This window comes from Neofelis nebulosa, chromosome 15, assembly GCF_028018385.1.
Source record: "Neofelis nebulosa isolate mNeoNeb1 chromosome 15, mNeoNeb1.pri, whole genome shotgun sequence".
In the NCBI taxonomy this organism is placed as follows: domain Eukaryota; kingdom Metazoa; phylum Chordata; class Mammalia; order Carnivora; family Felidae; genus Neofelis; species Neofelis nebulosa.
This window is the reverse complement of record NC_080796.1, coordinates 37,038,834-37,062,691: the sequence shown is the minus strand read 5'-3', so window position 1 is coordinate 37,062,691 and position 23,858 is coordinate 37,038,834. Positions and strand designations below refer to the sequence as shown.

Genomic DNA, 23,858 nt, shown 5'->3' with positions numbered 1-23,858 from the left:
TTTTTTTTAATGTTTGTTTTTGACACACAGAGAGACAGAGCATGAGTGGGGGAGGGGCATACAGAGGAGGAGACACAGAATCCGAGGCAGGCTCCGGGCTCTCAGCTGTCAGCACAGAGCCCGATGCGGGGCTCGAACTCACGAACCGTGAGATCATGACCTGAGCCCACGTCGGACGCTCAACCGACTGAGCCACCCAGGTGCCCCCTGACTCCCATTTTGAAAGAAGTTCGACTGTGGGTAAAATGCTATCGGTGCTAACAGGGAACTCATCCATGAAAGGAAAAGTCAACCAATGTGGCAAACTTCACTGTTGTCTTATTTTCTTTTTTATGTTTATTTATTTATTTTTGACAGAGATAGAGACAGCGTGAGTGGGGTAGGGGCAGGGAGAGAGAGAGAGAGGGAGAGAGAGGGAGAATCCCAGGCAGGCTCCAAGCTGCCAGCACAGAGCCTGATGTGGGGCTTGAACTCCCGAACTTTGAGATCATGACCTGAGCCGAAACCAAGAATCCGATGCTTAACCGACTGAACCACCCAGGCACCCCACCGTTGTCTTATTTTAAGAAATTGCCAGAGTCGCCCCAGCCTTCAGCAACCACCACCCTGACCAGTCAGTTGCCATCAGCATTGAGGCAACACCCTCCACCAGCAAAAAGATTGTGACTCACTGAAAGCTCAGGTGATGGTTATCATTTTTTAGCACGATTGTTGTTGTTGTTGTTTTTTAAGTTTTTTAAAATTTATTTTGAGAGAGAGAGAGCACCAGTAGGGGAGGGACAGACAGAGAAAAAGAGACCCAGAGAGAACCCAAACAGGCTCTGCGCTGTCACCACAGAGCCCACAATGGACCGTGAGATCATGACCTGAGCCGAAATCGAGAGTTGGATGCTGAACTGAGTCATCCAGGCGCCCAAGCATTAAAGTATTTTTTAATTAAGACAGGTCTTTTTTTAGGCACAAGGTTACTACACACTAGACCGCAGTACAGTGTATACATAACCTTCATACGCACTTGAAAACCAAAACATTCATTTGATTCGCTTTTCTGTGCTGGTCTGGAAGGGAACCCACGGTACCTCCGAGGCGAGCCGGAGCTGGGACGGTTGACAGGTGTGCTGCCTCAGCTCAACTGTCTGGCACAACTTCTGTAAAACGGGGAAGGTCGTGGTGTTTTTTTTTGCCAGAGACCGCTCCTCAGCGGAATACGTGAACCGCTCCTGTGGCCCCCGGCCGTGTGGCTTCCGGCCACGTTGCCCCAGGGCTGTCCCAGTGGCACCATGGCAGGCTTGGTTCTTCCCACAGGCATCCCACAGCTCAGCTGTGTGCCCCCTCCATTCCCTGTCCCTGCTGACCCCAAATCGAGAAGCAGAGGGCCTGCCTGCGACACGGCGGGCTCATGTTGGGCAAAAGGGTTTGCACATAACGTTGGCCTCCATTGTCAGGTTACTTGGGAATCGGGAAGCGCGCTCTCCACGTCGGAGTAAATACTTATCTGTGCATCCTGCAGTAGGTAACATCCTGCTCAGCACTTCTCCCTGTCACAAGCTTCTCGGGCAGGCTCCCAAACCTCTTTCACCTGCTGGCACACCTAGAAAAGAATATTTGTACACCTCTCTAGGATGGATGGATGAGGCAGCTCTGATGGGAAACCCCTGGCATCACCCACAATCCCCTTAGCCCTGCCTCCCACCCCAGGGCTCAGGACCTACTATCATGGCCAACTTTAGCCAAAGGTTCTCCAACTTGAGTGTCCTCAGAATCACCTGGCTTATCAAGGCGTGCCTGCGTGGCTCAGTCGGTTAAGCATCCCGCTCTTGGTCTCATGGCTTCTTGGGTTCGAGCCCCACGTCGGGCTCTATGCTGACAGCACGGAGCCTGCTTGGGATCTCTCTCTCCCTTCCCCTCTCTCTCTACCCCTCCTCCATTTGCGCTGTCTCTGTCTCTCTCAAAAATAAATAAATAAACTTAAAAAAACATAAAGTGCTGACTGCCAAGCCCAGAGGTTCTGATTCTGCAGGTCTCAGGTGGGGCCCAATAATACATATCCCTGATAAGTCCCCAGGAGACAGCAGCAGCCCCCTGTGACGCTGCGGGTCCGAGGACCACACTTTGAGAACAGCTTGGCAGCAGCTGCTGACTGGCTTTGCTTCCCCAGGCAGGCTGAGCACACACATGGCCTCTTCAGGAGTGTCTACTTGGACTGGGCACCCCTTCCCCCCAGAAGCTCTTCTTGGCTGCCCCAGACATGCTTCCTCTGGCCCGACTGGAAACATGAGCTGGCTCTTGTTGTCACTGTCTGGATGGGAGGCTTTTGTGTGGCCCCAGTGAAGAGGAACAAGGTAGGGATCTGGTTTCGCAGACCCTCGGACAGTTCTGAGCCCAGCAGGTGCGTCTGGATGTCGGTGGAGAAGGAACGCAGGTGGCTCGGCTGGCCCATCTCCAGCCTGCGGGGACCACAGCCATCAGGCATCTGCTTTGGTGGAGAAACAAAGTTCCGCCCACACGGAGCCCCAGGGAGGGCCAGGCTGACTCCTGGAGGGTGTCAGATGTCCCTCCTCCCTGTCAATCCTGTGTCTTTGTCCCCTCCCCTTTCCTTCCGACAGACAGCTTCAGGAAACAGGGTGGGTTACAGGTGGGAGCAGAGGAAAGGGGGCTAGAAGAATCTGCTTCTAGGAAAGCAGTTTCTTCCCTGGTGAAGACAGCACTGATACCCCATCCCCACAGCCCCTGACTGCCATAGAGTGAGGAAAGCAAGTCACACCCTTACCTGGTTTGGAGGAAAGGCAGCGAAGGAGAGCCCAGAAACTGGGCAGGAAACCAGGAAACCCACCGCTTCCAACAGGGAAAACTCCCTGGCTTCGAGTGAAAGCCTCTTTCTTCCGGGGGAATAGCCTGGGGAGGACAGACGTGGGGAATTTAACAGGGACAAAGTGTGAGAGGGGGTGTGTGCCTCGTGCTGTGGTACATTAGTGAGGATGGCCTCTGTGGGCAGAGGTGAGGTAAGTGGGAGCGGGGGAGGGAAGGCTGCCGTCAGAGAGGGTGCTGGAGCTGAGTCTCACAGGAGCAGCCCCCTGTGCCCCTATGTTTCTGTCTTTTCCCACAGAGCCAGAAGCAAAAGCCCGAAATGCGGTGAAAACCTGCTCTTTCCCATTCCTCCTTCAGATCTCAAGTTTCCTCCTGCACAGTCTGGACTGACTTTCCAAAAGGACACATGGCTGATATGTTTTGCATGTTCCTGTCACCTTAGAGCACCCTCACGGACAGGTGAGCTCTTCAGAAAGGGGAAGGATTCTCCCAAAATTGAGGGGTTTGTAGGAAGTCTGTCCTGCACAGCAGACCAGATCCCATGATAACCTGTGTCCGAAACTCAAGTGTAGTTTTCACAACAGTAATCAGGGATGCCTTTGATTAAAAACCAAAAGGAAACACCCCACAGACTGTTCAAGCCCACTCCCAGAAACAGATTCCTCAGACCTGGGATCGTGCTGTGGAAGTTTTTGAGCATCTGACATGTTCCCGAAGCAATTGGGCAGTGGCCACCCTTTGCCTTTGGATGCTCTTACCACCTATTTGGGGGACTACCTGGGCTGTCGATGCATGGGGAGATTCCTCCTGAAACAGTGCTTTGGGGGCTTGGAAGATCTAACCACATCTCTGGGTTAGGAAGGAGCCCCCAGATAAGAAATCGAAGCATCATCCAGAGCCGGGAGACTGCTCACTGGTGGCCTCTGCAGAAGGGTCCGTGGGCAACATCACCAATCCATTAGCAAGCAATGCTGGCCAGCGTCCCAAGTAAAAGGTTAGAGTCCTACTTTAGGAGAGGATACTAATATGTTCCATCTGTTGAGAACAGTTCCCAAAGGGGTTCATCTATATGCTCTCATCTGACCCTGTGAGGGAGGCCCGCTTTGGTTCCTATAACCACAGTGGCACCAAAAGGTGGCTGGGAGGGGCTTCAGCGATGCTGAATTCCCCAGTTCACCCCCCACAAGCCTGTGGTCTAAGTAAAATGGTGTATGTGTGCTTGTGAACAATTTCCCATCACCCCCGCCTCCTTCCTTAGGGCCCACTGAGTGCCTCCGATAAAAAAAATTCTGGAGCCTCACCAATTACAGCCATTTTGCAGAAGAGTAAACTCAGACTCAGCCTTGCCAAAAGTTGCATAGCTAGGAAAGAATGGAGTCAGGGCCTCCCTCCTCACTCACTTGGGCCTCGCTCTTCAGATGGCCCAGAGAAGGCCTCTCTCCCAGCCTGTGCTGCCTCCTTTTGGAAAGGAAGGTCAGAACCCCTAAGCCGGTCGTGGCTGGCAGCCTCTGGCAAGGGACTTCTGCCTCTCAGCACCTATGACACAGTTGTCTGGATTGTTCCACAGAGACCCTCAACAAAGAAGGCCTCCCATACCCAACCTGACTTGGGTAGCCACCCCACCCCCCACCCCCCCCCCCCCGCACCGTTCTCTCGGGGAAGCTCCCTTTCTAAGACAACTCTACCCTCTGGGCCCCAACAGCGAGGATGTGTGTCAATGACAGAAGTTAGGGAAGGCATTCCTGGCATATAGAGGTGGACAATCGGGGCTTCTAATGATGATGAGGACAGTAAAAGCCACACTGGTGGTTTGGGGGTGTTTGGAATCTTTCGGCAAGGTCAAAAGTCCAACGAACTAACCCACATACACCTGAGCCAGAGAAGCAGAGACAATTTGAGTTCATCTATGTTAGGTTCCTCCATAATAACTGTATATTGAATAAAGTTTAAAAGGTCAATCCCAGGGCGCCAGGGTGGCTCAGTCGGTTAAGCATCTGACTCCTGATTTTGGCTCAGGTCGCGATCTCACGGTTCCTGAGTTGGAGCCCCGCGTCTGGCTCTGTGCTGACAACACGGAGCCTGCTTGGGATTCTCTCTCTTCTCTCTCTGCCCCTCCCCACTTGCTCTCTCTCTCAAAATAAATAAATAAACTTAAAAAAAAACCCACATAAATCCTATCATGCTTTTCTAGTGTTGATTTTAGCGACAGTTATGAAGTTTCAGGTCTGCAGAAGAATACTGATCTTAAAAAAGCTACCTTGGGTTTGGGTGACCTGTATACCGTGAGGCGGCTGTGCCTTACCTGGTGGACTCAGAAGAGCAGGCCTTCTGGGAACCACCATCCAGGCTCGGCTCAGGACTCACCTACACTTGAGGCTTGTGGGGGCCAAGCTGCTCTGGGGACCCCCTCTGTCCCTCCTCTGGTTAAATGGAGCAGTGAACTTGCCCCCTCCCCCCCTCCCCTCCCCCTCTCAGGCTCTGCTCTGTATCCTTGGTTGGAGAGCCCTGAGGGCAGAGATGGGCACCTTCTGGACCCTAGCCTTGCTCTAGGATGGAGAGGCTCTCCCTCCCACCTGGGGACACAGGCCAGTGTCCTGGTTTCTAAGTTGGCTGGAGCTTTCTCCCTTGTCAGAGATGCTACTGAGCTACCAGTGAGGGGCCTGGGAGCACAGGGCAGGGCAGCTAAGCAAGGAGAGGCCCTATCGCTGTTGGAACCCACGGGTTTCTGGATGCATGAACTGCCTCGCGTGATAGCCAGCCTAGGGGGATTCTGTGGTGGGGGGTGAGCAGCAGAGAGTGGTGGACAGCAAACATAGGCTTTGGTGTTAGATCTTAGGGTAAATGTTTGCTTTACCTCTTACTGGCTGTGTGACTTTGGACAGGTTACTGAACTCTCTGAGCTGAGTTTTACTGTGTGAGTGGATTAAATGAATCCCCCACATAGTGCAGGGTGCCCTACAGACATTGGTTCCTGTACGCTTCCTCCTCCCCCAGAGTCTGCCTCCCCAGCAAGCTGGGCACATCCCCTGGGAGCCCCCCAGCTACCACGTCCTCCCATAAAAATGCAAAATCAGAGTCAGTCCCCAGAGTGCTGAGCCTCCTGCCCCCACTGTGTCTGAGGCCAAGGGACAAGGGAGAGAGCAAGCGGGCTTTGCCTCTGGACATTTCCTCCTCATTAAGCTCAGATGTCACCCCCGTCCCTGCAGTTCCCCATCACACAGGTAGGAGAGGGCCGCATCCTGAGAGGTCTTCACATTTCCTCTTCTCCCTCTAGCCTCTCCCCACCCTCACCTCCAAGATCTGCAAGCCCCTGGCAGAGACAGGGAGTGCCACACCAGCAGAGCCCTGGGGTCACAAGGGGCCTAGCTGGCAGGGTCCCAGTGGAGTCCTGGGCCCTGTTGGAGAAGAAGGACCTCTGCTTCTTCTGGTATCTCATGAGGATGATGGAGTCTGCCCCTGATGGGGTTATCAGTCTGATCACAGAAGCCTCTCTCCAGCCAGCTGTGCCAGGTTCCCATGGAATGTAAGCGCAGGTGGGTTTGGCCTTCTAGCAAGAGTTTGGGACGGGCTCCGGGCTGGACTCTAGGCTAAGTCTTAACAGCTGTCCATGAGGCTAGGGACTCACCAGGTGAGTCCCCTGCGATGGCTGTGGATTCCCCTGTGCTTTCCAAAACGTGCTTCCTAATCTAGGTATTAGCACAGCTGTGACCTCAGCATGAGCTTGTTCCAAGCTGGAGGCTGGGCTGTTGTTTGTTGTGCAGCCACTGGGTGGCAGTGTGAAGCACTTTCCTACCCGTAGCCTCTGGCCGCTCCATTCCTTGCAGGAGGTATTCTCACACTTGTGTGTGCACCAGAATCACGTAAAAGACGTGTTAGAACATTTTTGCCCTGCCTCTTACTAGCTGCATGACTTTGGGCGGGTTACCAATCTTTCTGAGCTGATTTTCTGATTCAGCAGGTCGAAGGTAGGGCTGAGAATTTGCATTCCTAACAAATTCCAAGGTGATAGGGCTGCTGCTGTTCAGGGGACAGTAGGAGGGGCTAAGAGCTCTCCCAGATCCCTGGGAGCCCAGTGGCCTGGGATCAGACTCTGATTTCAGGAAGCAGGTGGACATGGCCACAGCTCTCCTCCCTGGAAGGTTCCTCTGCTGACACAGCTCTCCCCCCACTCCCCCCTCCCCCAACATCTGTTGTCACTGAATCCCTAGAGCACCTCTCCACCACAGCCCTCAGTGGCCAAACAATGAACCTCTCTCCAAAGACAGGAGTTCAATAGAGGGTAGGTGTCATTGGAGAGAGAACAGGAATTGGAGGAAAGTAACTGGAGAAGGTCAGAGAGGAAGGAGAAGGAGGAGGGAGTCTGCACACACAGTGGTCCCAGACTCATCTCAGATGGGATAACCACCAGGGGTGCAGGCGGCCTGAGATCAGGGCAGACCTGGCTGGCGAAGAAGACCCCTGGAGGCCAGGCCCCAGAGGCTCCCTCACGCACTTCTTCCTGGCCCCTATTCCAGGCTCTTTGCAGCATGTGACTGATTTCTGGCCAGTGGAATGGGGGTAAGTGATCATTCCCCACCTGGCCTACAAAGGGCTTCCTTGTGGTCTCCAGTCTCTCAGTGCGTGTGCCACTTGGAGGTGAAAGCCCTGGGCTTCCTTGAGGGTGACGGAGCCCCTGACATCCCACGTGATTGCATGGAACGGGGTGCCCCGCCCCCCCCCCCCATGCCAGTAGACTTTCCATGACCAAAGCATCAACTCCTACTGAAGGAAGGCACTGAGATTTCAGGATTTTCCTGTTACAACAGCTAGCATTCTCTTGACCAGTGTATCAGAGGCCCGCCCTGATGGGAAATGAGAAAGACAGCAGATGCCGCCACAGCATACAACCTTGCTGGTCTCTCCGTGAGCCTGATCAGAACAAGCACACACAACATCCTCTGCTCTAGGTCAGTAATAGTCACCACCTATTGAAGGTTATCAGGTGCCAGACACTGCTTTGTCTCCACTAACTCATTTACTCCTCACACCAATGTGAAAGGTAGTATTATAATAAATCCCTATTTTGAAGGTGCAGATGTGAGGTGGGCGACTGGGGAGCTGTTAGGTATGCTGTCCAGATCACATCGTGATAGCCTCTGGCAAGAGGCGGGGCCGCGATCTGAACCCAGGATGTCTGTCTATAGCCCACACACTCCAAACTATGCTATCTGCTTCCCCAAAGACTCAAGGCCCAGTCCCCAGCTGTAAGGAGCTTAAGCTGAATCGGAAAGACCTGAGGTATACTTGGGAGTGTGAATCTGGGGTTGGGGAGCAGAAGATTTCTGCCCCTAGGGTTGCTGGCTGTGATACTGTGATCTATAATAGGAAATATGTATCTGGTCTACGTCACTGTCACTGTTTCTGGCACAGGAGTCCTAAAACCCTTGGAATTTCCTGTGATAAGAGTGATAAAGTGTCTTTGGTTATGTTAATGAGAGACTTTTGGAAATTACCGAAGGATGGGGACTGGTTGCCAGGGGAACAGACTGCATGATTAGAAGGCTAGAACTTTTGGTTTCACCGGCCTCCCCGCCCCCCCCCCCCCCCCCCCCCCGCCCACACACACCTACCTCTGGGAAGGGAAGCGGGGTTTGAGGTTGAATCAGTAGCCAATGGCCAGTGATTTAATCAATCACACCTATGTAATGAAGCTCCATAAAACCCCAAAACCTGTCTGAGAGTTTCAGACACCGTGGAGATTCAGGGAGAGCATCGTCCTTGGAGAAGGTGAGGAAGCTCCAAACCCCTCCCCCATACCTTCCCCCAGGCATCTCTTTCATTTGATTGTTCCTGAGTTATGTCCTTTTATAATAAATGGTAATCTAGTAACTAAAATGTTTCTCTGAGTTGTGAACCGCTGTAACAAATTAATCAAACCCAAGCAGGGCATCATGGGAACCTCTGATTTAGAGCCAGTTACTAACTGGTCAGAAGTACAGGGCATGACCTGGACCTACAACTGGTATCCAAAGTGGGGGTGGGAGGGGTAGTCTGTAGGACTGAGCCTTCAACCTCCAGGATCTGACCCTATCTCCAGGTAGGTACTATCAGAGCTGAGTTAAATTGTAGCACACCCCGCTGGTGTCTGAGATGCCTGGTGGTGTTGGTCACCACTGCCCCCCCCCCCCCCCCCCCGCCACATGTTGGAATTGGGAGCCAGAACTGAGTTGCTAAACACAAAGGCTGATGACCCCACAGTTGAAGAAGAAGGAGGAAAGGAAGATGAGAATAACGCAAGAAGGACAGATCCCCAGTAACCTTAGTTACTCAGTTCAATGTCGTAATGAGTCAGTTTGGAGAACTCTGTGTGAAACACCCGATTCCCAAACTTCCCTTCCCTTCTGGCTCCCTGCATCATCCTGTACCCTCCTTTTTAGCTTTGTGGTTTCAGATCCGTCCCAAGAGTTGAAAACAGGAAAGGGTCTATTCGCTGTTGTATCTCCAGCACCTAGAACGGAGCCAGGCACATAGTAGGGGCTCAGTAAATACTCCTGGAATGAATGAAGGGTGCAAGAAACACATCTGGCTAGAACCGGGCAGCAAGAGCCTCTCCACTTGGGAGTCTCAAATCATGGAATCTTATGGGCAGGGGAACTCTTAAGAGACAAAGCCTTGCTTCTCCTGAGGACTGCCACAGGAGAATCATCTTTTCTGTCCTTTCCTTAAAGACTTAATGAATGGCAAGGCTGAATGAGACCTTTAGAGACCGTCTAGCCCTGAGGGTCTCAAACTTGGCTGTGTGCAGTATTCCAGGCTGTGGAATACTGATACCTGGACCCACTCCCAAAGATTCCGATTTCACTGGTCTGGGCTGCAGCACCCCCAGGTGGTTCTCATGTGCAGGGGAGGTTTAGAACTAGGGATCCAGTCCAGCCCCTCATTTTATAAACCAAACCTCAGAAAGGTGGGGGTTGGGGGGGTATGCTTAGGATTACCCAGCCAGTTCTCAGCAGAGCTGAGCCCCAAATCCAATGACTGCTGTTCTCTACTCCAAACGCATTGCCATCGTCTTTACCAAAAATTCATTTAGGACCTCCTGGCTCTTGTGGTGGAACGCTCCTCCCACGGTCACACCTGTGAAACCCTTGTTCTGGCCAGAGTGGATTTAGATTGGATCCAGAGTTTCAGTGTAGCTCCAAACACAGCTTCACTCTTATCCTCCTTCCCGGCTCTGTGCTGTCCTTCTTTTACAACCACACCCCAGGCTTCCTGGGGAGTCTCCAGCACACCTCCCCTAGAGCGCCTCTAATGCCCCTCCCCTTGCCTGGCCAGTTCATTTCTGCTCTTTCTTCCTCCACCTCCGCTGTCTTGAACCCACTCATTCTTTTGCTGGCCAAGGCCCTCCCCAGAGCATCCACCCCCACTGAGCTGCTCCCCAGGAAGACCTGAAAGGAAGTGAGTTCTGACTCCTTCTTTTGTATCCTTCTCATTGGAGACTCCCCCCAGCTCTGCAAAGGGAGGCTGCCTTCCCTCCTCCCCAGGATCTGGCTCACAGGCAAACAACTATCTTGAGTCACAGCCTTGGAACACACATAATCTGCTCTCATTTATTTAAAAAAACAAACCGAAACAAACAAAAAACCCAAACACCAGTAGCCAACAAAAAAAAACCCCACAAAAAAACACTGATAAAGGCTTTGGTGGAAGATGATCCAGAGTAGATAAACAGTTCCTTAATCAGTGGGGCAGTAAATAAACCCCTTTCTTGGTGTGTGTGTGGGGGGGGGGGGGGGGGGGAGGGGGGTCCTCCCGGAGAGTATTTTGGGCAGTCTGGAGAGTTTTTAACCCTCACTCTCCCCAACTAAAAATGGCCCTACTGGAATTTTTACAGGCGGCTATTAAGCCTGAGTAGAACTTTCAGAGCATTAGTACAAACGCTCTTACTAATTATGCCTCCAAACCGCCGGAGAGCTGTTTGGGGAGGCTGTTTTGTTCCTGGCTTCCAGGCACGGAATCTCTGGTTCCTGTCCCTCCCAGCCATGCTCCTGGGCTCTCCAGAAGGCTCTCCAGAGGCCCTCTGCTGCCTTTCACAACTCAGCCAGTTCCACTTCAGGCACCTTACAGCCGCTGAAGCCACCAGACTCCTATCTGTAAGGAGCTCAAACACCTAACATTGAGGCGCCTGACAATGTATGGAAAGCACTCAGCACTTCTCTGAGCCCCACGGAAGAATTCACGATTGGCCAGTTGCCTCCTCACGCACAATCTTATTTAATCCTTCCAGAGCTCCTGTGATGTAGGTGTTTTGGGGCCAATTTTCAGAAAAGGGAATGGGACCAGGGTCACATGGCTCAGCCGAGTCTATGTAGTGCTCTTTGCACTGACTATGCCTTAAAACATTTCTGGATCGTGGTGGTACTCACTTTCCTAAAAGCAGGGGGCTAAGAGTCTGCACACGGGAGGGAATATTGCCAAAGGCAGAGAGTCATGGCCAAGTGAAGAGGGAGGAGGTGAAAAGTGTGTAGAAAAATCATCCAGTCCAGAGCAGGGCAAACTGGACATTGTATGCCAAACACAGCCCATAGCTATGTCTTAATTAGCCTGCACTCTGTTTCATGATGGAATGTGGGGGAAATTGTATTTCCTAAAGAAGATCCAGATTTCCAAGTCTGTCTTGAAAAACCGTAGATCTGAGGGGCACCTGGGTGGCTTAGTCGGTTGAGCATGCGACTTTGGCTCAGGTCATGATCTCACAGTTCATGAGTTCGAGCCCTTCATCGGGCTCTCTGCTGGCAGCACAGAGCCTGGAACCTGCTTCAGATTCTGGGTCTCCCTTTCTCTCTGTCCCTTCTCCGCTCGCACTCTGTCCCTCTCTGTCTCTCAAATAAACATCTAAAAAATAGAACAAAGCACCTGTAGATCCGAGCACACCAGCCATTTAGCCAACAAGTTGTTGAAGCTGGCAGGCAGCTGGCCTCTCTAAAGGGCCTGCCCTCTTCAGTTTGTAACGGCCCCTCTCAGCCAGCTTCCCCTCTTTCTGTTCTCTGCCTGAGCCCTGTTGACATTTGAGTTTATGGCCCCTGATCTGTTTCTACCTACTTGCTTCTTACGAGAGAAGCAGGACCCTGAGAGGTGAAGGGACCCAAAATCAAAGGCAAATGGGGTGACCTTAAGAAAACCACCTAGCTTCCCTATGCTGCAATTTCCTCATCTATAAAGTGAGAATAATACTGACAGTGCCTGTCTCAGGTCAGCTCCGGCTGCCATAATAAAACCCTACAGACCAGGGGACTTAAACCACAGACATCCATTTTCTCACAGTTCTGGAAATGGGAATAACCAAGGTGCCAGCAAATTCGGTTTCTGGTGAGAGTTCCCTTCCTGGTCTTATAGACTGCGGCCCTTTGCTGTGTCCCCTCATGGCCTTTCCTCAGTGTGAGTGCTGGGGGGGTGGGGTGGGGGTGGACAAACTCTGTGGTATCTTACACTAACCCTATCAGATCAGAGCCCCCCACCCTTATGAGCTCATTTAACCTTAATTACTTCCTTAGAGGCCCCATCTCTGAATAAAGGCACATTGGAGGTAAGGGCTTTAGCCTATGAATTTAGGGTGACACAACCATTCAGTCCCTAACAATACCCACTTCCTAGGGGTGTTCGGTGAGGGTGGAATGAGCACATGCTTGAAAAGCACTCAGAGCAGCGTCTGGCACGTAGTACATTTTCAGTAAATATGAGCAGTCATATGACAATAACATCAAGAGGGTGGGCTTCCTCTAGCTTTCTGTAGTGCTTCTTCTGCCAAAAGATATGTCACCGTGGGCACCCACTGTGCTCCCCAGACAGCTATCATCTTTCATAAGGCCAGGGAGAGTGTTACAATGAAGAAAGGAAGACGCGTTGGCACATTTCTAATGCTGACCCCTTTCCTCAAATGGGATACTCAGGAAGCACCCAGGGAGACGGTCAACGACAGACACCTCAGTGCTCTCTTCAGGGAAAGTCCACCCACCTCCCCACACAGCGCTGGGCTCACATTCTTTCTCCAGCACATCCGGCAAGACGTTCAGCCTCTGGATCCATGAATGCCTGGTTTTCCCATGTGTGTTGTCTTTGTTACATCTTACCTGTCCTTGCCTTTCACCTCCATGAGTGCGAAATTTCCCGGAAAGCACTGGGGCCTCTGCCTGGGTCCCAAAGACGGTCAGCAGTCATCTTCTGCTTGCCCCCAACCCACTTCCGCTCTGCTGTCTGCCCAGGAGGATGCCGTCGGCTCTTCTTTCTGCCTCCTGCTCTCACTGGGCTCCTTCAGGTCCAGGGTAACAGCTCCGGGGTTCCTCGTCATCCTTGATGGTTCCCCTCATCTTGTCAGTGCCTTGGTTGACAGGGCACTTCTTGAGACTTCCACCTGTGTCCTTCTTGCCCCTGATGGATACAGGAGGAAGCCGATCTGCACGTAGTTTTTCAGGGGACAGAACAGACATCTGAACCCAGAGAAACTGCTCAGTGGCCAGGCGTGATAGGTTATGCGCTCCGCCTTTTCAGGGAGGATTGCCCAATTCCAGTTACCAAGAATATTCATAATATATATCTTGAGACATTCACTAAATACCAAGATGTGGCTATGTGCCTCACCCAGGATGTTACCGGCAGAGCTAAGATTAGCAGGTGGGGTGACCTTCATATCACATGGGTTCCTGGACCTTCAGAAGCTCCCTAGTGTAGCTCCTGTATGACCTCAATCATGTGCCTCCATATTCATCAGCTTTAGGTCTCATTTGTCAGCTGGGCAGACCTGGGTCAGCGTGTTCCCATTTTCCTTTGGGACAGAAAGCCTCCCTCTCCTTCTCTCTCTCTCTCTGTCTCTGTCTCTCTCTCTCTCTCTATATATATGTATATTTAATGTTTACTTATTTTTGAGAGAGAGAAAGAATGCAAGTGGGGCAGACTGAGAGGGAGACACAGAATCCAAAGCAGGCTCCAGGCTCCGAGCTGTTAGCACTGGGCCCAACACGGGGCTTGAACTCATGAACTGTGAGATCATGATCTGCCTGAAGTTGGATGCTTAACTGACTGACCCCCCCCAGGCACCCCAGAAAGGCTATATTGTAAAACTTACTTCATTTTCATCTTCCTGAAGTACCCCAAAGTCAAAAAGAGAGCTTTCTCATATAGCCCAACCATCCCACAGCATCGAGCAACTGCTCCTCTCTGTGTGGATCCCAGGAAAACCCCACAAAGGCCAAATCCAAGTATTTGCAAGACAGCTGCTGCTACAGAGTGAATATTTGTGTCCCTCCAAAATTCATTAATGAAATCCTAGCCCCCGATGTGATGGTATTAAGAGGCGGGGCCTTTGGGAGCTGATGAGGTCATAAGGGTGGAGCCCTCATGGTTGGGATCAGCACCCTTATAGAAGAGGTCCCAGGGAGCTCCCTTTTGCTTTGACCACATGAGGACATGGTAAGAAGATGGTCATAGATGAGCCAGGAAGAGGGTCCTCACCAGCGCCTTGATGTTGTACTTCCCAACCTCTGGAACTGTGAGAAATGAATATTTGTTGTTTAAAAGCAAAGAAGTCTATGGTATTTTTGTTAAGGGGTAGGCACAGAGCCTTCAAATACACTGTTCAGAAGGAGACAACAGGTTCCTTCTCTGAAAGCTGCCATTGTGAGAGAAGACAGTAATTTTACAGCAGATGATTCTCTTATTCTCTGGGTGAAAAGTAGCTGTAATCCAAGAAAGTCTTAAATTTCTGCTCCCTCTGGCCAAATGTCCTCAAAGGACCTTAGAACCGTAAACCTGGCCGGAAGGACCATTGTCCAGGGCTCCCGCTGCTACCAGTGGATTATTTAGGCCCCAGTGTGGTTCTTTCTCTGGTGGCAACCCTGGTCTCATTCATTCTGTTTCTAATTCTCCTCCATGCTCCCTGCCCTCTGGCACCCCCTCTCCAGGGGACAAGTTAGAAAAATAAATAAGCCTGAAATTCAAAGGACGTCCCTTAGAATTTTGAAGCATCAGGACAGTTAAACTTTTTGGTCATCAGGACATCTACAAATTGTCTGTGATTACCATTTGAATCTATGTTCTTCCTGCTATTAAAAAAAAAGAGAGAGAAAAGAAGAGAAGGAAAAAGAAAAGTAGCTGATCAAGTGAATCAAAGTGTAATTCTCAGTTCTGACACTTACTAATTATATCATCTTGTGCAAGTTCCCCAACCTTTTAAAACTTCAGTTGTTTCCTTTGTAAAATGGAAATAATTAACACCTATCTCACAGGCTTATTATAGTAGACATTTATTGTGTTTTCAAGGGTGTTCAGTCCCCCTCCTTCAAAAATTTTTTTAATTGGAAATGATTTCAAACTTAACAGAAAAGTGGCGAGTATAATAGTGCAAAGAATGTCCATATACCCTCTACCCAGATTCATCTACTGTTAACATCTTGCCTTATTTCCTCTATCATTTTCTCTCTGCACACATGCAAGTGTGCAGTGGTTTTTTTCTGGACCACTTGAAAGTAAGTGGCCCTTCCCCCTCTATACCACAGTGTGTATTTCCTAAGAATAAGAATCAGGATAGTCCCTATTCATCACTGTAGTTTAGTTTATCAACTTCAGTAAAGTTAATATAGATGTAATACTTTTATCTAATTGAACATCTATATTACTATTTTGTCACTTGATCCAATAATATCATTTACACTGTTTTTTCCCCTGCAGGTCAAGGTGCAGTTAAAAAAAAAAAAAAGTTTATTCATTTATTTTGAGAAAGAGAAAGAGCAGGGGAAGGTCAGAGAGAGAGAGAGAGAGGAAGAGAGAGGATCCCAAGTAGGCTCCCAAATGTCAGCAAGCCCCTATGCGGGGCTTGATCTCACTATGACATCATGACCTGAGCCAAAACCAAGAATCAGGCACTTAACCAACTGAGCCACCCAGGCGCCCCCTCAAGATGTAGTTTGGATCAGGTGTCACATTTAGTTGTCATGTCTCTTTGGTCTTCTTTAATATGGAACATTTCTACTGATTTTCTTTGTCATTTATTACATTGACAGTTTAAAATATATACAGTTTTAAAAACAGCACTTTCCTTATTTTGGATGGGTCCAACACTCTTTCATGATTAGATTCATCTTATGGATTTAGAAAGACTGAGCTCCCATCAATACCTCTAACTCCAATTCTCCCCCCAGGTTCCTTCCTTGTTTCTCCCCATTCCGTGTTTGCATGCTCCCTCTTCATAGTGAAAACACCAATATCAGGGCATTAACTCATTTGCTTAATCCTATCAGACATCTCAAATGGTTTCAGAATTGTGCAGCCTCTTTTGGGCACTCTGGTTACGTCTGGGGAATTTCCCACCATGTGAATCTTCTTTCTCTAAGATAAAATCTGGAAAACTCCCTAATTGTTTTTTGCAGGGAGGGCACAAACAGGTGATCTGAGTTCCACCAGTCAGATTCACTACATTCAATCAACATGAGATATTGATTGCCAACAAGAAGGGGAGGACATAGGCTAAACACTAACATTCATTGTTGCACTAAACATCCATTTTGCTGGTGAGAGTGGGTGAATAGTCTGGATTTGAGGATTTTACTCTTTTTCCAAGAAAGATACAAATCCCTTCAGTTATGAAGCTCCCTTCAAGGTTGTGGCCAGTTGCAATCGTCTAGAAGCTCTTAGGGAAGAGAGTCAATGAGTAGAGCTATAGTCTGCTTGATTCAAGCTACTATAGCTGGTCCTAAGGCCGTAGTTTATATCATCATCTTCCTTCTCCATTACCTTTTCTAGACATCCCTCACTCTTGCCCAACACTTCAGCTGGTTTATCTGGATTGGGTCATCTTCATTTGTGGGAGAAGGTCTTGAAGTTCTTAATGGAACTACCCTTATTGAATTGTAACTGCTATCACTGCAAAATTATTGCTTTACCAGGAGCTGTGAATCCCTTGGGTTCCCTGCAATCCAGGAGAAGCCATCCAAGCCTCTCAGGGTAATTCGAATTACTATACTTTAACTCCTTTCTTTGCCTGTGGCCTGAAGTGGCCGGGGAGCAGTCACAGCTTCCAGATCAGTGGAACCTGCACCCTGGCAGAGCCTTCTCCCTGGAAACCAGAACCTCTCACATAACAGAGTCCAAAGTGTCAGGGACAAAGAGCACAAATCTCCTCAAGTGGGTCACTGGCTGCAATGGTGGAAGGTGCCACTTCTATCCTTCGGTTCCTGAATTCATTCTTTTTAGCTCTTAAGGATCAGTACCACATATTGGTCATTAGCTCAAAGCGTATTAGAACCTGGAGGGCTGTGCCATAACTCTGCAAAGTGTTGTACCTTAGCTTTGCCTTAACTGAGTTTCAATGGGCTTTTCATTATATTATCAGGTCAGCTGTTTCTGGGTATGGGATCCATGGTAAGACCAGTAGGCCATGCTCATGAGCCCCATTGTTGCCCCATCTTTCACCATCAGATGGGTCTGTTGCTCTGAGGAAATGTTGGATAAGGTAACATGTCAATGGATAAGGTATTCTGGAAGCTCTCAGATGGTGATACTATCTGAAGCCCCGTGGGCAGGGAAGGCAAACCCATTTATAGTGTTTATATTGATTGGGGTAAAGTCAAGTCACTGCCTCCTCCAGGGTAGAAGGTCCATGTAAATTTACCGGCCCCCAGCTGGCTATCTGAGGAATGCTGTGAGACAGAGCGCCTGGTATCAGTCTTTGCAGTTGGCCAGCTGGGCTCACTCAGCAGTGGCAATAGCTTTGAGCCCGATTTGGCTTAGATTTGGAAATCAGGTGAGGGTCTATGATTCTTTGCTATGGTGCCCAGAGTAAGCCTTCTCCCCAGCATTTTCTCTGATTATACAAATCAAGCAATAGCCTAAGTGACAGCTCGTCTATCCTGCCCCCCCCACCCCCGTTGGTAGGGTGGTTATCAATTTGGGATGGTCCCCATGTCATTACTACTAGTGTACCTTTTCACTCTCAAAAATAGCTTGACGTGGAAAATAAATCATATGCATACCCCTCCCTTAGGAACACCATGACCTATTAGCCAGCATTATGAGTCCATGTAGAGGAAGTGACCCTGAGCGCTCCTCTACCTTGCTGTCCGTTGTGGTATGTTCACCTTTTCCTTTATGATTAAGTGCTCCCACCTCACCTCTGCAATTCTGGGATTTTTGTCATCTTCACAAATAGTAGGCAGCCTAGTTACACAGCACCCTCCTCACTACCATCCACCTTGGACTACAAGGACAGCCACTACCAACTGCCTCCGTACCAGTGCATTCTTTATCGCCTTAGTGTGGGGAGTGTCTTCCGGTCTGGCCCAGGAACTAGTCAGGTGGTGGGTTCTGGAGCCATACTGAATTAACCCTTCTAATATTCCCTCCTTCCTGACTCTTCTGATGCCTTCTTCAACACCACACAAGGAAGTCTGCTTTCTCTACTTTGCTTATTGTTGAGACCAGGCTTCAGAGATCCATCCAAGCAAACATGGGGATTAGGACAAGCTCTAGGCATCCTTGCTAAAGCATGAAATGTGGAGTTCTTTTTTTTTTTTTTTTTTTTTTAACATTTACCTTTGAGAGACAGAGAGAGACACAGAGCACAAGCGGGGGAGGGGCAGAGAGAGAGGGAGACACAGAATCTGGAGCAGGCTCTAGCTTCAGGCTCTGAGCTATCAGTACAGAGCCCGACGTGGGGCTTGAACCCACAAACCGTGAGATCATGACCTGAGCCGAAGTCGGATGCTTAACCGACTGAGCCACCCAGACGCCCCTAAATGCTTAGTTTTGTACGAGTATCCCCAAATCAGTGAGTTCTCCTCATTGAGCTTCTCCCTCCCATCCCCAAATATAATATCTTCAAGATTCACACATTTCCACAGTTCCTGCCAGTGCACATTAGCCAAGCCCTACAATATCTTTGGCAGGTATGATTTTCATCCCTGGAGCAGGGTTTCTTTTTTTTTTTTTTTTTTTTTTCTTTTTCTTAAGTTTATTTATTTTTGAGAGAGAGAGAGAGAGAGCGCACAGATGTGTGAGCTGGAGAGGGGCAGAGAAAGCAGGAGAGAGAGAGAGAGAGAGAGAGAGAGAGAGAGAGAGAGAGAGAATCCCAAGCATGCTATGTGCTGTCAGCGTGAGATCATGACCTGAGTCAAATCAAGAACTGGATGCTTAACCAACCGAGCCTCCCAGGTGCTCCTGGAACGGGGCTTCTTCTTTCCCCCATGGGCTGTGCTACCACTTGACTCTGGATATTGGTGGAGGCAATAAGTGGTCTTGAGGCGAACATGCCATGGAGAGCCGCAGGGGCTGGGGGTGGGGTCTTCTCTGGGCAGGAGCATCCACAACGGACTCGAAGGGTCAAGATACCCATCCACTGAGACATCTCCATTCCAGGATTCTGGGTCCCCCTCTTTCCCTATCAGGGCTCTGACTTTGACGTGGAAGCCTGTGAAGGTCACGTATTAGTACCCTTTGCGGTTCTGCTATCATGTGATCAGGTCCTGGGCTTGATTGGAAGAGTCTATCCTGTGGTTGCAGGAAATAAGACTCCCTCTTAAAGCTGCCATGGAGGCTCTCTGGCTTTCAGAGCATTCCGTGAGTTGGTAATTAACTGCTCTGAGCCTGTCATTTTCTGTTTCCAAGGTCTCTCTCACCTTACAATTATCATTGTTTCCAAACTGATTGAGGGCCACAGCTACTTGATCTCCTCATGCCTTGCTCTCCATCCAATTGACCACAGTTAAACACAAGTGAGAGCTGTGGAGCTCTTGCATATCGGAGCTATTACCTTCCTTCTCAGCATCAGCAAAGGATTCTAGTGATTTCAGACGGGTAGGCAATTCAACCCCGAAATCCATCCCAAGCATGTGCTTTCTAGAACCACTTGTGGAACCCATTGTTTTAGCTCAGTTTCCCTAGAAAGCAGAACCTAGAAGCAAAGGTAAATCTGACTGAGAAGGCAGCAAGAGCGAGCCAAAAGGGAAATGGAGTAGGAAAGGATGAAACGCAACACAAGGTGGTTTGTTATCATGCAGGTAACTGCTTCATGACCAGCTGCAGAGAGCCTCGGAAGCTTATTCAATAGGTATGTCTGCTCAATCGCGCGGGACGGACAGCTCCAGACAGGCTATGTTGGAAAATCATGACTCGGAACAGTCCATGGAAGGGAGGAAGGAAAGAGAACTTACCTGCCCGGCTCCCTCCCATCTCCGCTTTCTCATTAATCAAAAGCCTCCCCGCAGGGAATTAATTCCTTAGGATGCATCGATCCTCTTTGATGGCTGCTTAGAAGCCACATCCTGCAGTGTGGCATTTCATCTGAGTCTCGAAGCAGTGGAAGAGTCGGAGACTGCACGTGTGGCTGGCCAGCCCGGCTGTGCAGCAGCAGCCAAGAGGGACTTGCCTGGGGCAAGTGACTAGCCAGGTCCAGGTGGCTGGACCGCACAAGTCTATAGCTGTGGAGGTAGCTGTAGAGCCAGGAGACAGGCAAGGTCTAGCTAACGTGAGGAGGCATATAAGGTGTGTTTGCTATATCCCTTAATAGGCTGTTAATGTCAACAAGTGGTGGAGCCAGAAACATGATCTGTCAGGTAGGATTCTGTCTTCAGTGTCTTTGAGACCCCAGCAGCTGGCACTGGGAAAATGAGATACTCTTTGACCCATTTTTCTGGTTCCAAACCTTCCGCTACACAGCCCTGCTATTCTGGTCATTATGTCAACAAATAGAAGAGTAGGTCAACCTCATACTCTCGGAGGTTGAGCAAATAGTCGCCACGTGTCCCTGTTCAAATCACAAGTTGGCTCTGTCCCACTGTGTGTACATATGTAAGGCTATGTCACTCTTACTAACTGCTTGAACTTTCAAAACCCAGCATCTCTCTGGCCTGAGTTCAGAGTTACGTAACCTGAAATACACAAGGACATGAAGGATAGAGGTGGCTGGTCCACACAATAAGCACAATTCTCTAATGCTAAAGAATTCTCAACAAAAGGGCCCTCTGCCTCTCAGTCCTGCACTTGGACAGCACAGTTCACCGCAGAAGCCTTCTTACCACCATTTAGGGAAAGCAGCCAAATCTCATAGCTCTCTTTATACACCGTGTCATCTGGGTCCCTACTGCACCCCACCCCCAGGGAAGAAGAGAACAGACATTTGGAATATTGGAGATGAACAACAAAGGCTTTCCCCCCAGCTGTCAAGGAGTTCTGGGGTGCTGGGGGCAGGAACATGAACTGATAACCCTCTCTGGTCCATAGGACTTGATTCAGGTAAAGCATGATCCAGGCCCTGGTTTAACAGGGTGATTGTACTTGTTTGGACTTGGCCTGAGTGGGACACCGGGAACTGATGCCAAGGAAGGTGGAACTTGCCAGATATTCTTCGATGTTCGCCAGCTGGTCTGATCACTTGAGCTTTGAGAGCTCAGTTTTCTCCTGAGGGATTGTGAGGTCAAATTTTCACCCTGTGCATACAGGTCTGCATCCTGAAATCCTCACCCCCCTGGATTTGAAACTCAGAGGAAGTAAGGAGAGAGCGATGGATTTGAGAGATGAGGGAGAAAAGAAGAGAGGAAGGATGTTCAAGATGAGAAAACGTCACTCACAGAGGCATGCTTTCTTTTAATCAAGAAATGAAACCTGAGGCAATTATGTGGTGAGAAGATAAGCTTCTTCCAGTTTCCTGATTTTTTTTCAGGAGTGCTATTTCACTTGCATTATTTAGATAATTTCCTGAATTGGCCCATTTCTTGTTGTCCAGATGGACCTAAACTATTATTCTCACTGTCTAGAACCCAGGTCTCCTCCCCCTAGGCCCTGGCTCTCCACGGTACCCCAGGGCCTCTGCCCACGATGCCTCCACCATCAGTGGCTCTTTGACAACCGAATTCTTTAATTTTTTTTTAACGTTTATTTATTTCTGAGACAGACAGAGACAGAGCATGAGTGGGGGGAGGGGCAGAGAGAGAGGGAGACACAGAATCAGAAGCAGGCTCCAGGCTCTGAGCTGTCAGCACAGAGCCCGATGCGGGGCTCCAACTCACAAACCGTGAGATCATGACCTGAGCCAAAGTCAGTCATTCAACCGACTGAGCCACCCAGGCACCCCAACAACAGAATTCTTAATTCCAGGTTAACTTAGAAATCACTATCACAACTGCCTACACTCTCAAAGCTTCCATGGAGTTTAAAGAGAAAGCATATTTGGCTAGGTTCCTAAGTGTCCCCAAAAGAAAAAGTCAGAGAATCACAGAACTTCAGAGCCAGCACAGACCTTACAGTGGGAGATCTGTTCTCTTTTTGGAAAGAGAAGTTAAGGCCCAGAACAAGCAAGTAGCTTGTCCTGGGTCACACAGCTCAGCCAAGTGACAAACCTGGACTTAGAGCCAGTCCCCAGGTCAGCAGTCTGCTGCTCTTCCCATCTCAGTTTGCTTTTCTTTTTCTTAAGAAAAAAAAAAAAAAAAAAGAAGATGCCTTTAAGACAAAAGTGTTTCTAGGAGAGTGTGGAAAGTCTCCCACTCCCCCATCCTTCTCTCTGACCCCTTCTCTAACTCAGTAGCTATGACAGAATAGTTGGGGTCTGACTGACCTCCTGGGTTTAACTGTCACATATCAGCTTGGGCTTAGAAGGGATTTATTAATCATGACTGATGTCAGAGGGTACATGTTGTGCCCCGTTATTGATTTTGGAAAATTTGATTAATGTGAGATAAAAAAAAAAAAAAAAGATTTAATTTTGTGCTTCGTGTGACAGCCCAGCCTAAACCATCTGTCACTCCCTGCTAGGGGCAGGTGACTGTGTGCAGCCTTCCTCAGGGAACGAAGTTCTAAGGACAAGCCCTCCTCTACCTCGGGGTCACTTCTTAGGTGGCTTTGTTTCTCCCCTGCTTTCCATAGGTGCGAACTCTCGCAGTGCGACGACCCCTGGGGAAACTTGGTCTTAAGTCCCAAGTGCAACCGCCGCAGCCCCGCGGGGCTCCCAGGACAAGACAGCGATCGGATTTCTCGTGGTGGCCCAGCTCCCCCTGTTCCTCTCCCCTCCTGCCCGGGAACCCCCGGAGCCAATCAGAGCGTCGCGGAGCTCCCTGTTGTAGAGTCCCGAGCCCGGGACCCGCCCCTCTTTGTTGCGGTGGCCAATGGACGCGTTCGGAACATCGGCGGCTGCCCGGGTGACTCGGTTATATGTCACAGAATAACATTCGAGAATGGGACATGGAATGAGGCGACGGCCGCAGCAGCCCCAGCAGCCCCAGGCCCAGGCCCAGCAGCCGCAGCTGCCGCAGCAGCCCCCGCCGTCCCCGCCGCCCGGAGAGGCTCCCCGGCCATGAGGCCGGCCGGCCCGAGGTAGGGTCCCGGGGCTGCGGCGCGCCTGCCTCGCGCCCCGCCCGCAGCCAGTCCCCCGGGGTGCCTGGCGCTGGAACTCGGGGAGAGGGGCGGGTGGGGCCACTTGCACGGGTCCCTGGGACTGCAGCCGCCTTTCGCCCACCGGCCCCGGGAGGGCCCGGGCGGGCCTCCGGGCGGAAACGGGACCGCCTTTGCCAGCCGAGGCTGCTGCTGCGCCCTCGCGGCAGCCCGGGCGCTCACGTGCCGGCACGTTCTGGGCTCGGCTGGCGCTCGGCCACATCTGGCACCAAGGAATGCGTGGAGCCTTGCGGGGACCTCCCGTTCCTTCACGCAGCACGAGCTGTCTTTCTTCTCCCTACCCGTCCACTCCGCACCCTCCGCGCTCCTTGTATCCCCCTCCCGGTGCCTGGGGGTGTGTGTGAAGCTTTGGGACAAAATTCGAGTCGCCTTCCTCGGGAATGGCAGGGCTGGAAGCTCGTGTTCAATTCCTGGAGGGGGTCTGTCGGCGCACGGGGGGAGCGGGGAGTGACGCGGGGACACTCCAAGGCCCCACTGCCGTTGGACACAGCCCCTCCTCGGTTCCTCTGGTGTCCACTTACCCGTGGTGTGTGCTGTGTCTCCACTGATTTCAGGCTCGACCCGTAAGCGGAGCTCCAGCCGCCGCTCCCGGTTCGCGCGTCCTGCGGCAGCCAGAAGCAATGGAGAAGGCCGTCCCGGCGGGG

General features: G+C 50.5%; 2 protein-coding genes and 1 long non-coding RNA gene across 3 annotated transcripts in view; 1 reads left to right on the top strand and 2 right to left on the bottom strand.

Annotated features, from left to right (window-relative positions):
- The window catches only part of ANGEL2 (angel homolog 2), a 254,102-nt gene that overhangs the window by 170,398 nt on the left and 59,846 nt on the right, over positions 1-23,858 (bottom strand). The gene's annotated exons all lie outside the window — the stretch shown is intronic.
- LOC131495752 (uncharacterized) lies at positions 767-23,847 on the bottom strand. Its single transcript, XR_009254094.1, has 3 exons — positions 23,736-23,847; positions 2,771-2,895; positions 767-1,591 (listed from the first exon to the last, which is right to left on the bottom strand). It is a non-coding gene; the product is annotated as an uncharacterized LOC131495752 (long non-coding RNA).
- VASH2 (vasohibin 2) overlaps positions 22,927-23,858 on the top strand; it is a 41,380-nt gene continuing 40,448 nt past the window's right edge. Inside the window, exon 1 of the mRNA XM_058700860.1 lies at positions 22,927-23,136. The gene's annotated coding sequence lies outside the window, so the exon portion shown is untranslated. The remainder of the gene's footprint in view (positions 23,137-23,858) is intronic.